We start from the raw sequence: 12760 nt of genomic DNA on the forward strand, positions 1-12760 counted from the left end.
ATAAATCCATTTACTTTTAATGAATATATCATTATGAAAATCATATGAGAGAAAAACTGCTCTGCTGGTTAACCTCCATAGCAATGCCATAGCACCAAGTTGCTTTGTGTTTATTCCCTTTACAATGAAAGCGCACACACAGTTTGCTCCAAACTGATGAAGAAAACTTCAGCTTTTGTTACCTGGATTTGTTGTCTGAATAACATGACCTGCATGAACAACTTACACCTGAACAGGTACAATAAAAACTCTGAAGAACTGCATTGAGAGCAGTGCTAAGGCAGGGCAGACACCAGTGTGGGAGTGCTTTGAAACAGGGTGGCAGTAGGGGAAGATTCCTAAAGAAACAAGATGAGGAAAACAAACAAAGGAGACGGGAACTCAAGAATCTCCTGTATCATTTTACTTTAATGCATTAAGCTGCCTTTTCCTCTCAGGCCTGCCCTTACTTTTTGTGTGGCATAGCATGACAGAAACAGATTGTTAATAATGTTAAATAACTGTTAATAATAATAGCTGGCTTTTCTCTGGCCTTCAGTCAAGGGAAAATATCTGATTATATCAGGAAAAAAATGTCCTTTGTATCCTCCTGGATTGTTATTGATCCCTTACTATACCTGAGTTCTCCAAATTTTCTGATTTTCACCCAGTGCAGGTATGCCCTTGGGTACCTGTGCCTTTTGTCACTACACTAACACTGGCCCCACTGTTCCAGTACTCATCCTCTAAGACTTCCCAGGCATCCCTGCAGCAATACCACTACTCAGAGCAAGATGTCTGGAAGGAAACAGACCCTCTGTCTGATATCTGGAAGACTTTCGTGAAGGGAAAATTGCTTAAAGAATTTCCAAGATCTTCCTCCTTCATGTTACCGAGTAAAATGTAACAATATCCCTTTTGCAGATGGTCCTAGAAAAACACAGCCTCCGTAATTGCTGAAAGATTGACGCAGACTGAGGGGAAATACAAGTTAAATGGGATAATGTGCATCCAGAGCTTCTTTATTCCACAGGGAATGCCGAGAAGCCTGCACAGCAGAGGGACAACATTGTAGGGAGATCACAGACATTACATTGCTGAAAAACAACATGCTTCTAGAAAAACAGAAAGGCAAATAGGTGCGTCTGTTATCAATCAGCCCTTAACAACTTTAGGAGTCACAGAGCAAAAGAAGGCTCAAATTCCTCCTTGGAATTTCTCAAATTTTCTTGTCTGCAGAGCTGTTTCCTCCTCCACCCTGCAAACAGCAGCTACTGCTGGCCTCTATCAGCCCTGCTCAGCCAGGAAAACCAGCAACACCGTGAAACCCTGGCTAGCTAAGAAAGGACACACAATTGCCCCAGCAGTACCTTAGCAGTTTTAGCCCACTCATCTAGCAATTCAACAAAGTGCCAGCCTATTCCTGATCAAATATGCATTTGTTGATTTTTTGTTTGTTTTCAATAAGTAAATTAAAAAATTAGCTTTCTGAGAAGTTGTTGATAGTACCCACTCAGGTTTTCTCCCTAGGAGTGTAAAACCATGAAGAACATTGCCTCTGCACTGAGTGCACATACACTCATGTTAAAAACAATCAAAACCCAGCAATCTCCTTAGTGTAAAAATAGGTTTCCTTTTTAATTCCAGTGCTGACCAAATAGCAAAAGTTTCTGTAAAAACCATGTCATTCAGAGCGTGTACAAGACTGTGGTCATTATGTCACTGCATTCTGGCTCTCAGCTCCCTCCTCACTCCAGATACCCATATAAGCCTGACTCCCACTCCAGGCAGCAGTGTTTGAGGGAGCACTATTACAAACTGCAGGTTTTAGTGGATATTCAGTATGAAGACCAGAATAGAAATGGTCCCAAAGTAAATAATCCTGAAATTCACATAGTCTAGATACTGGGTCATTAGAACCAGCTATTTTACTCTGCTCATCCATTCCCACAGACACACACTATGGTCATGTGTATAACCATAAGTGGAGGACCTCCAGCAGTATCCTATGTTGGTGCTGTGTGTTGTCCTCTTTACTTCTCAAGTATATTCTTATGCTCCTGGATATTCCCAAACTGACCTTCAGTCTACAGACTCTGACCTCAAACTGAGGAGAATTCAGTAATGAGTGTAGTTAATTTGAAACTGCCTGTTTTTTCTAAAGTCAATAATGGGAAAACCAACTGTCAGCAGAACCCTCCTGAGAACACAGCCCGACAGGGATCTAATGTTTCCCTCAACAAAACAATGCTATAGCAACTAGCCTGATATGTGCCTGCTCAAGCTGCCAACCTACTGCCATGCTTTCCCCGGTGCTTAAAGCAGCCTTCATACAAACTGAACTACAAGTATGCAGCAGTTACAACAGAATGCTTACTTCACTGAGAATGGGTTTAATAGGATGTGTTGCTTTCCAGTTTTAAGTAAGTCATCCAAAGTTCCTTGCATTTGCTGAAACAAGCGTTGAATCTCTCCTTTTTTGTTCCTAAATTCGGGAAAGGAAGCCTAAGTTATACAGTCTGTGCTCCAATAAAAAATAGGCAAAGAAAAATGTTTCCTTGAAGTATTGCATGTCTTGCTTGATCAGTCAGGAGCTTACATCATGGACAGATATGCCAACATGTGCTCAGAGGATGCAAACTCAGGATGTGTCCCATCCATTTCCCTACCACAGTCTCAGCATTCTCTGCTTCAGATTCCTCTATTGCTCAGGCACCACCCTGATTCATAATCTCAGGAAAGTAGGAGATAATAACGATCTTGCAGACCTGCATGATGATCCACTTTGCTGTGGATTTTCCAGCCCAATTGATTGCCCACTCTCTGGTAAGCAGGCTAACACTGCAAACTTCTAGGGTATGATTGCTATTTGCTTATCTGTCGTCAGAGTGGCTCTCACTGTGGCGTCTCTTTGATGAAGCGCCAGAGCCAATACTGCTTCAGTGTACAATTTCATTTTTGTGGCTTTCTTCATTCTGAATTTCTTCATCCACTGCTAGTTATCCAAAATCTACAATGTGCGCTTCCACCCTCTGGTGTGTTTTTTTTTCCTGTCCATAAGCTTTCGTCATTCTTCTCCCATCACTAATCATCATTTTAGAAGAGGTTGCTTAAGTTCCATGTATATCATATCAAAGATATGCAAAACAGAAATGTAAGGAACATTACCTTATACTGATCTCATGCCAATGACAGAGAGAGAAAAAAAATGCAAAATGTGGATTTAAAACAAAACAAATTTGTATTTTAGAAAACACTGTGGAGTATAGAATTATGGGAGACTGATTCTGATATCTTGACACTGGGATAATTCTGCACAGAGAAATGCAGTGCAAGTTAGTACAGGGATGCATCCTGACATTTTGCTGTGGCTCCACCCAATATAACCGCGCAGAGCAGGGCTGGGTTGTGTCAGGCGAAGCAGCTACGTATCAGTGTACTCTGATGTTGTGGTGTCAGCTGTTGTAGGCTGACAGCATACTTGCTTGTGTAGTCATATCTGTAAACCTTGGGGTTGTCGGTTACCCTGTACCGACTCAAGGTCTGGAGAAAGAGCTCAGATGCAGACATCAGTACTGCAGACATGAAGTCAGATAAGACAAATTCCAGCACCGGTGCTGCGCGGATGGAGCACAAATGCTCTCAGATTGACGTAGGCATGTACCCCTGAAATAGGGGTGTTTGTAGTCATTCTTCACATTTCCAAAACAGTTAATTTCATTTTCTCTCTAGTGAGGGTGCATCAGTCTTTCAACCTTTGAAACAGAAAGTCTTGCTTTTATGCAGATATTTCATGCAGGGTTCACGCAAAATCCTTGGCAGTTTAAATAAATAATACTAATTTTAAAAGTATTCACTACTGTGTTATTTATTATAACAAAGCTTGTGGTGTGTCTGAAAATGTGTAATAAAACTGTTGCTGTTTCTTCATATGCAGTTCAGTTCTCTGCTCACTCTTCCCAGACTGGCCACAGAGTTTCAGCACCTCCCTTATGCCCACTCACTCATGTTTTTAAACTTTTGGTAAGTCCTTCACAAGAAACCGGAGTCTCAATGAGCTCCTTATGGTATTATGCTTACCCATTGTACAGCAACAAACACCAGCCTAGTGAAAGATATTTGAATGAACTGTGACACTTTTTGCTATTTTGGAATACAGGACGGTTTCATACTGAACTAAAAGTACCTGCCCGAAAAACAAAGTGATTTTATTCTGAAAGAAAGGAGAGAATGTGTAAATGCTGTGCTGATGGACCTGTAGAATAAGTCATCCCTTTGGTGTGCCCAAGAAAATTTAATGAAACCTTGTCTAAAACAGATCAGGTGACTCATGCCCTAAACGTACCTGTTCTTCTGCACCTGACCACCAAGTGAAGCCCTGGGTGACAGACTTAGTTACCAACATCACATTGCATATGTAAAGCTAAACCGGATTAATTTCTCTGATTGCAACCATAATTACTTCTGACATTTCCTAAAAAGAATGAAACATAATACTTTCCAGAGAGCTCAAAAGTTTTTGGAAAGCTAGGATGAGACTTGGAAGTCCTTTGACCAAAAGGAAATATTGATCAACATTTTTGTGATTCTTTTTAATTTTTATTTTTTGCCACAGAACAATTGAATGTCTTGGTGTCCACAAAGTAAATGTAAGCAGACATTACAGAGAAGAACACATTAACAGAGAAAGGTGCATAAATGCTGAGCAGATAATCAAAAGCGGAGACATTAGGCAGAACCTAGACAGAACCTGCTGAGGGTTTACATAAAGAGTGTTTTCTATTTTTCTGTGCAAAATTCAATATGTGAAACTTCTCAAACCGAAATATATTCTGTTCTGGGCTAGAGAATTGAACTGAGAAAATGGTAAAACTTCACCACTCTAATAGCCATATGAAATGACATAAGCGTCAGCAGGATTACATTATTTTCCTGACATGAACAGGTCTGCATATAGAGGAAGATAAATAAATTCATAATTAACTGTTTAAATCTTGCCATTAAAACTACAGATTGAAGGGAATAGCTAAGTTGCAATGCCTTGTTTTAAATCACAGAGAGATCAGAAGCAGTGTTTGTACACAATGCTTTCTAATTTGAAGACTTACTCGTGAGTTATTTTTTGTACAAGAAAATGAATGCTGCTTCCTACCAGCATCCACATGTGTCACTTACTACAAAGACTAAGTTTCTTTCTTCAGGGGAAAGTCTGGATATGGAGTATCCAGAGCAAAGAGTTCTTCAGATGAAATGTCTTGAGCATCCCACTGAAATATGAATTAATTAAACCACAGAGAAAGTAAGGAGAAGAAAAGAAAATATTGCCTATTTTTTTCATTTACAAACATGTTGCAACAAAGTTTTAAAAAACAATTTATGATTAAACTGACTATTGCTTAAGATCCTTTTTTCATGGCCAGACAAGTACTCTGCCATGACACATGAAAGGGAATCACTAGTAGGAGACACTCTGTGCACCAGATGACAAAAAGATTCCTGCACTTGCAGTTAGTAATAGCTGCAAAAAAGTCCCTTGTGTGTTATCTACCACAACCAGCCTAACCAGTGCACAAATTCAAAGTTACTGCCATAGAGAGTCAAGCATTACAGATTTTAGCTGCTATTTTGAAAATGCAGGGGGATGGGTAGCATTACACGATACGTATGAAAAGTAAAGGCTCAAAGTACACTGCAGTCTGATTGATGTCTGCTGATCCAAGGCAGAAATGAAACACAGCCTCGAAAAGCCCATATTTTTTTCCAGAATTGTACTGGATGGATGTTATCATCACCTCCACTTACAAGCTTTGCCTCCTGGACTCCAAAATGGATAGACTACCAGTTTTGTCATACAAAAATACTCCCTCTCTCACCATTTACTCTAGATCAACTTTCAGAAATGAGCCACAATCTTTGTTCAAAGGGTGGGATTTTATCAAATGCTGACACTTTATTAATTGGTTATTATTATGCATTATTATTAATGCTGCATTGTCAACAGGGAACACTACTGCTGAGAAATCTAAATTACAGTCACATAGAGCATGGAGTTGAATAAATTATTTCAATTGTGTAACTGCCAGTTACACCCTAAATCTGATATCTACTCGTCTTCATTGTAAGAAAGCTTTTTCATACCATGGGTGAAGTACAGCAACCTGTACAAAGCAGTGGTAGAGTCATTTTGCATTTATCATGTCAATCTTCCTTGATGTCGTGAAGATCTCTAATTGTATTCATGTGACTGACTCAGATTTTCTTTCAGTTTCAGTTTCAGAGGTTTGAAATTTTGCATGTTCACCCATACGAATATCCCAGAGGTAAAAATCCCAATTTATTAATGTCTGAAATCTCATTGTCTTTACAAATCTCATTAATTTAAGATCTAACTAGTGATTTTTATGCTTAGGCTTATTAACACAGATAATAATATAACCCATGTAGATCCCTTCTTTATAAAATGAGCAATTAAGAACAATGTAAGCAATTACAAGCAACATAACTACTTTGTGGCAAATGTGATGACATTTTCCCTTGCGGAAGGCTGATTATAAATCAGTCACAATTGGATATCTCTGCAGAAGTGGCCAGCATGAAGAGGAGAGAGCCTGACTTTCTTCTATCGATTCAGTAGAGAATGGCCATACTTTCTCACCAGCACAGACTGTATGAAAACAAAAGGAGTACTATTTTAAAACAAACTTTTGATTCACCTATATGCCATTTGGAAGAAAAATGGCTTTCAAGTGTTTCAATGTTTGTTAATTCTATGTAAATAAAAGTCTTCCGTGATGTTGAAAGTCCATCTTTTCCAGCCTTGCTGCTTCAGTTAAAGCATTTTATATAGACCAGATCAAGGATTTTAGTAGTTGGAGTTTTGTATTAAAAATTATTAGCAGTTTTCTTGCTGAAACAAATGATCTGTATTCCCTTTTGATTGCTGCACCCTTCTTGGGTTAACTGCTTGTCAGAATATCACAGAATCACAGAATAATCAAGTTTGGAAAAGACCTTCAAGATCATCCAGTCCAAACATCAACCTTTCACCAGTAGTTCTCACTAAACCATGTCCCTCAATATAAAATCCAAACTTTCCTTGAACACCCCCAGGCTCGGTGACTCCACCACCTCCCTGGGCAGCTCATTCCAGTGCCTGACCACTCTTTCAGAGTGTATTCAGAAGTAGTATTTCCTAACGTTCAGCCTAAGTCTCCCCTGGCACAGCTTGAAGCCATTCCCTCTAGTTCTATCACCAGTTACACAAGAGAAGAGGCCGACCCCCAGCTCACTACAACCTCCCTTCAGGAAGTTATAGAGAGCAATAAGGTCTCCCCTGAGCCTCCTCTTCTCCGGACTGAACAATCCCAACTCCTTCAGTCACTCCTCATAAGCCCTGTGCTCCAGACCCCTCACCAGCTTCGTTGCCCTTCTTTGAACCCGCTCCAGGGCCTCAATGTCTTTCTTGCAGGGAGGTGCCCAAAACAGGACACACTATTCAAGGTGCGGTTGGTCTCACCAGAGCTGAGTACAGGGACACAATCACTTCCCTGTTCCTGCTGGCAACACTGTTCTTGATGCAAGCCAAGATGCCATTGGCCTTCTTGGCCACCCAGCCACACTGCTGGCTCATATTCAGCTGAGCATCAATCAATACCCCCAGGTCCATTTCCTCCATGCAGTCTTCCAGCCACTCTGCCCCAGGCCTGTAGCATTGCCTGGGAAATAATAATGGAGAGGTCTCAGATGCGAACTCTAAACAATGTAAATGAAGGAAATGAGACAAACTAATAAAGATCTCTCATGTGATCATTTAGAATGTACATACATAACAATGCAAAAGTTTGAAATTATTTAAGCAAGACATCAAATTTTTTTGTGATGCTTCTCTTGTTTTTTCCCTGTGGGTGGGTGGAGGAGAGAGTAGATGTAATCTGAATTCCCATTGTGAAAATGATCAGAACAAAATATTGCTTTGACCAAATAAATAAATAAATAAATAAGAACAAAAGGCAATGTTTGTATTCTTCCCCGGAAGCCCTCTTCAAAGGTCATCTCTGATTATCTTGTATCCTGGTGACAGAATACAATAGGTAATGCCATAAATTACTTTTTCTTCCTCTCAAATGGAACCCGCCTTTCTCATTGTCGTGCATGGTAATACTTCTGTAAATGAATAGCTTTGTAGATTTTTGTGCTTTTGGTGACTTCAAATTAGTTTAAAAATGTTGCAGTTTGAACAGTTCACCATGCAAAGCCCATCCCTCCCCTCGGGAGAAGGGGGGGGAAGGAAGAGGAAGAAACTCAACTGAGATAGGAGAAACTAATTTATTAAAAAGGATGAGATAATACAGAACAGTTAAGAAACAAGCCAAAGATAAAGCAGAGGAGAGAGTCAGTCTGAATCTTTATCAGCAGGCCTCACCAACTGGCCTCCCCAAAAAAAGAGATCTCTCCCCTTATCCAGGATCAGAAGATCAAGTCTCCCAGAGCTGGAACTCATGTAAGCAGCTGAGCCTGCTAGAAGCACTGCACATGGGAAATGCACCCAGCACTGCACTTAAGCATCAGGCATGATGCCATGATATGGAATAATGATGAAAAACAGGATGAAAAATTAAAGGTATCAAAGTTTGCAGGAGCAAGGCCTTCATTTGCATATTGATTTTCTTTAGACTGGAGTAACCAAGATGGCCAGGGAGATTACAGAGAGGAAAGTATGAGTTTTGCCTTAAAATATGCAAGATTTCTATTGACTGAAAACTTTGTTTTCAAGTGGTATGGGAAGGCTGGGGACATAAGGAAAACAGTTGGTTTGCCTCATTTGGTAAGGCAATCTTGAATGTATTCAGGATCTCAAAAGGTAACTTTCTTTATTTGCAACAGTTGCTACAACATCTCTTCAAAGATACTACTGGTGCCACACGTTGGAGAGAAGGAGGTTTAGGTGTGTAATTTTATTTTCAGGAACACAACTGCAAAGCATCTCAAACAAAAGTCTCCATATATTTTTTTACTTCCTCAAAGGTAGAGACTGATACACAAGTTTTCAGAACACTGAAAAAATAATATCAATAAGAAGAAGAAAAAAAAAAGGATTATCCCAAATTATTTTCTTCACCTGTAACTGCAAGTTTAGAATATGTTTGAATGATATATTTAAAGCATCAAGTATAAATAAAAGTAGAAGATAATGACAACTTGGCTAAAAGCACTTATGAGCAATGATCTTAGATAAGGACAAACCATTTACATTGTAGTCCTTATATTGTGAATTATGCTCATTAACATATGCAGTGCATTATATTAATTAAACAAATTTGCTGGAAAATGTATATAGGTGTGATAGTCATTGCTTAACAAATAGGAGTTCAGACTGCCGACAAAAGAGGGCTACAATAGATAAAACAACTTTTTTAAGTCAAAATTGATTTCAGGAAAGATGGTAAAAGGTTCTACTCCAGCAGTGAACACAGAGGGTGGTGACACACTGGAACAGGTTGCCCAAGGAGGCTGTGGATGCCCCATCCCTGGAGGCATTCAAGGCCAGGCTGGATGTGGCTCTGGGCAGCCTGGTCTGGTGGTTGGCTACCCTGCACACAGCAGGGGGTTGAAACTAGATGACCATTGTGGTCCTTGTCAACCCAGGCCATTCTATGATTCTGTGATTCTATGATAAACTGATTATTTGATGTGAAAAGAGTATGTGTATATGTTGTTCAAGAAAGCAGGGAAAGTTCCACAGAGGAACTTCAGTGCTAGTTCAATAAATAACCACGAGCAAAACTGAAACATTTACAAAACGGCAAAGAGGACTAAGTACAGGAAATGTTATCTGAGAGATCAAGAAAAGGAAGGACAAGATGAGAACTGCCAAAAGTCAAGCTGAGCTGGACTTCGAAAAAGATATGAAAAGCAAACAACCAAAAAGATTCTTCATCCCCATAAACAAAAGGCAATAAAGGACTGTCACTGTTATGTAGTTGGAATGGGAGGGAGATTGAAGATAATCTTGGCAAAAGATAAACTGGACTTCACAAATAAAAAAAATATCTTGCCTCAGTTTTTAACAAGGATAGTGGCTGATTGCTGGAGCAAAGACAGTTAGATAATAGCAGGAGTTTGAGAAGTTCAGAACAAACATAGACTAAGACACAGGAAAATTAATGCAGTCTGTCCAAGAGACTTCACCTTCTCCATCTCCATCCCATTTCTGAAGGGAACTAGCACAGCATGTAAACTTTGATGAATGGAGAACAAATTTCACCATAACCATCATAAAATTAGCTGGCTAACAACTGCAGTGGTGATTTTATAGCCCATCACCTTGAAATCTGAGGCTCTAGAACACAAACTGGTATCAACTATTTTTTAGGACAAAACTGACATTCTTATCCTGTTTATTTCGTTCACTTTTTCAAAACAGAACTGATTGCTTCCTGTTTGCCAAATATTTGTTCTGAGACATTTAAGCTTTACTTGGAGGAACTTGAGTACTGGATTACTGCATCCAGATATGGACTCCTCAGTACAGGAGAGACATAGACCTGCTGGAGTGCATCCAGTGCAGGGCCACACAAATGGTCCAAGGGATGGAACACCTCTCTATGAGAACAGGCTGAGAGAGCTGGGGCTGTTCAGCCTGGAGAATAGAAGGCTGCGAAGTGACCTGATAGCGGCCTTTCAGTATCTAAAGGGGAGCTACAGGAAAGAGGGGACAGGTTCCTTAGCAGGGTCTGTGGTGATAAAACAAGGGGAAATGGTATAAAGCCCAAAGAGGATAGATTTAGATTGGATATAATGAAAAAATCTTTTATAGTGAGGGTAGTGAAGCACTGGAACAGGCTATCATAGATGTGGTTGATGCCTTGTTCCCAGAGACTTTCAAGGCCAGGCTGGATCAGGTCCTGCAAAATCTGATCTAGCTGTGCATGTCCCTGTTCACTGCAGGACAGTTGCACTAGGTGGCCTTTAGAAGCCCCTTCCAACTATAAGGATTCTGTGATTCAGTGCTTCCAATTTTCATTAGCAGATAAACTGGGTGTCAGCAGTACATTCAGGAGTTCTATCAGTTAAATTTGAACTAATTGTAGGGGAAATCTCAATGTATACTCAGAATTGTTTCACCCCTGTTTCAGGCAATCCCAAATCTGCTCTGGATGCAGAACTCTGAACCAGGCAGGCTATTGAGCTGGGTTACACGTGTAACAAAAACGAGCTGATACAGTTACACTAGTTTTGTACTACGCGCAAATTCTTGGGCACCAGAGCAATGCACCTGACTAGTGGCAACAGCAGATTCTAAGGAACCAGATTCTAAATAATGCTTGGCCCTGTGTCTCATGATCATAGCATGACATCCACGCCTCCCTGGCTTCCAGAACCCTCCTTCCTCCAGAATCAAATATGTGGTTAATGTTATTAAACCACTTTTGAAACTGCTGTAGTTAAATTAGTGCAGCTCCTTTGGACAGACATTTTTGAACCTGCTAGTCCTTCAGCTCCTTCTCCATCCTGTATCTCTGGGTAATCTCACTTGTAAACACAAATTCATCTACCATCTTTCCAATGATGACTCACAGAACATCTCTAATCCACAACAATCTCCTTCTGTCTTCCCTGAAACCTCAGCCTGTCCCTCACACAATGCTTGGTTCATGCCCAGTTGTCAGGCACAAGAAAGGGTTTTCACTGCTCATTTCTCTCTCCCACCTGTGTTCTCTGCTTCTTTCAGCAATGCAGCCTCTTGTGAAGAAAATCCTGTGGTGTTCAGCAATCATATAAATCACTCTCTAAGTGTTTGCACCCATACTGTCTGGCTTCAGTCATTCTTTATCGCCCTGCTACTTTTCTGTCACATCAAAGTACTTGTCTTTATTTCCAAATTCTTTCGCTGTTTCATTTTCTTCCGTGTTGAGTTCATTTCCTTCCTCATATCAACTAACATTGAAGCAAGTACTTCTGCTGCTTCTTGGTTATTCCTTCACACAGAGAAGCTTCCTAGAAATAAGAAATAACTGGTTTTTGTTGTTTTTTTTTTTTTTTTTTTTTGCTTTTGTTTTAACAGTGTCCTCTTATGCAGAGTCTTACAAAGATCCCCACGGATGGTTGGTGTGCCCTAACAGCAGAAACCAACAGCCACAGCTAGGGACTCCTCAGACTGATGCCTTGTAGCAGGAAGAAATTGAAGCCTGGCTTGAACAGGTCACACAGTACTTGCTGAATGGAGCAGACAAAGCATGGTTGGCCGTGGGGAAATGCTGCAGATGATGTGCATGTGGTCTAAGGCATGGGGTGAACCCATACTCTAGTCAGGGGTTGGGACATCAGTGACTCCTTCCAAGACAAGAAAAAGACATGTGTGCTTGGAGCAGTGTCACACAGATTGCTTGTAACCAGAAGATCCCGACTGAAAACCAGGGACCAACATTAACAGAAGGTGAGATTTAGAATTAGTGTGTGTATAGAAATGAAGGTGGGAGAAACTGTATTAAGAACAAGCAGGGTCTGTGGCTGGTCAGAGCTCACAACCTCTCATCCGAGGTTTTCCTAAGCGCTAAAAACCCATAGAACTTACACATCTATGGAAAAAGTGGTCCTCCACTCCCCACCCGTAACTTCTCGTGCATGTCCAAGCCAGCACAAGCGTGCATGAAGCTGAGACACCAACAGGCTCGAGAAACCGATGCACGTTAAAAAAGATCACGATTTAAAGCTATTAACTACGGTCAGAATTAAATCGCTATCATTAAAGCCGATGCAGCCTGCTGCGCAGCCATGCCAG

The 12760-nt window shown here is 40.5% G+C and overlaps 1 protein-coding gene across 1 annotated transcript in view; it reads left to right on the forward strand.

Moving 5' to 3' along the window:
- Positions 1–12760, forward strand: part of RPF2 (ribosome production factor 2 homolog) — a 242505-nt gene that overhangs the window by 176150 nt on the left and 53595 nt on the right. The window lies entirely within an intron of this gene.

The sequence above is a fragment of the Lagopus muta genome, chromosome 2 (assembly GCF_023343835.1).
Source record: "Lagopus muta isolate bLagMut1 chromosome 2, bLagMut1 primary, whole genome shotgun sequence".
NCBI classification, from domain to species: Eukaryota; Metazoa; Chordata; class Aves; order Galliformes; family Phasianidae; genus Lagopus; species Lagopus muta.